Here is a 1,140-nt window from a genome sequence, read left to right as displayed (position 1 = left end):
AATACTAAAATTTCAGCTGGAATATGTATTGCAGGAACAGGCTAGAAGATACTGGTAGTCGTATGTGTTTTGCCTTAAACGCCACAATAATGTCTAATCAGGTAATGAGAGGTTCCGAACAATTTGGATGATTACAAACATCAGTGGTGGATCAAACATGATTTACCGTGCGCTTTCGTAGGCTACCTGTTTCAAGAGTTTAAGTATATAACTATTCATAGGAACTGAAACGAATACTGGATGTTATTTTCGTGACCATACCGTTCTGACAGGTGAGTTTCAAACTTTACTGATAACCCTGCTGTTGTCCGTTGGTCAACATGAGCTGACAATATATTTATGTTCCTGTTACTAAATTAAATGTAATGTCTGTATTTATTTTGCTTCAAGGCAACGGCCTTACCGCAGTGGTAACACCGGTTCCCGTCAGATCACTGAAGTTAAGCGCTATCAGGCTGGGCTAGTACTTGGATGGGTGACCATCCGGTATGCCGAGCGCTGCTGCAAGTGGGGTGCACTCACCCCTTGTGAGGCAAACTGAGGAGCTACTTGATTGAGAAATAGTGGCTCCGGTCTCAGAAACTGACATATGGCGGGGAGAAAGGTATGCTGACCACATGCCCCTCCATATCCGCATCCAGTGTCTCATATTGGCTGAGGATGACACGGCGGCCGGTCAATACCGTTGGGCCTTCATGGCCTGTTCGGGAGGAGTTTAGTTTTTATTTCTATTCAAAACTACATCCCATAATACCTTGATTTCAGATTTTTCGTAATTGAAATCATTTCACTTACGTGTTTTGGGTTATAATGACCTGACTGCTTTTAATACCCATTTCTACAGAAATTTTATTGAGTTTGACATTCCATCGTATCCAAATTAATGTGTGTATCTTGTACACAACCACGGAGATCGCTGTTTGCTTTGGCAAAAATACACAATATATTGCTGAAGATGTAAATGCTCGAGAGTAAGAAATCAGTCTCTTCTGATTCATTGTCGAAGGAAGACGTTGTAGTTTTTGCTCTTGCCATAGGTAGTGGTGTATTGTTAACATGGCAAAATATCGCCTAACTGAAAGTTAATGAGAAACAATAGGCAAAGCATTTGATAGTGGGGAGGATATATCAGAGGAAAAA

At 41.1% G+C, this 1,140-nt stretch overlaps 1 pseudogene; it reads left to right on the top strand.

Annotated features, from left to right (window-relative positions):
* Window positions 1-389: 389 nt before the first annotated feature.
* On the top strand, window positions 390-507 carry LOC126229641 (5S ribosomal RNA; annotated as a pseudogene).
* Window positions 508-1,140: the final 633 nt, after the last annotated feature.

The sequence above is a fragment of the Schistocerca nitens genome, unplaced genomic scaffold (genome assembly GCF_023898315.1).
Source record: "Schistocerca nitens isolate TAMUIC-IGC-003100 unplaced genomic scaffold, iqSchNite1.1 HiC_scaffold_376, whole genome shotgun sequence".
NCBI classification, from domain to species: Eukaryota; Metazoa; Arthropoda; class Insecta; order Orthoptera; family Acrididae; genus Schistocerca; species Schistocerca nitens.
Note: the sequence above shows the minus strand (reverse complement) of the source record. Positions and strands in the feature narration are given on the sequence as shown.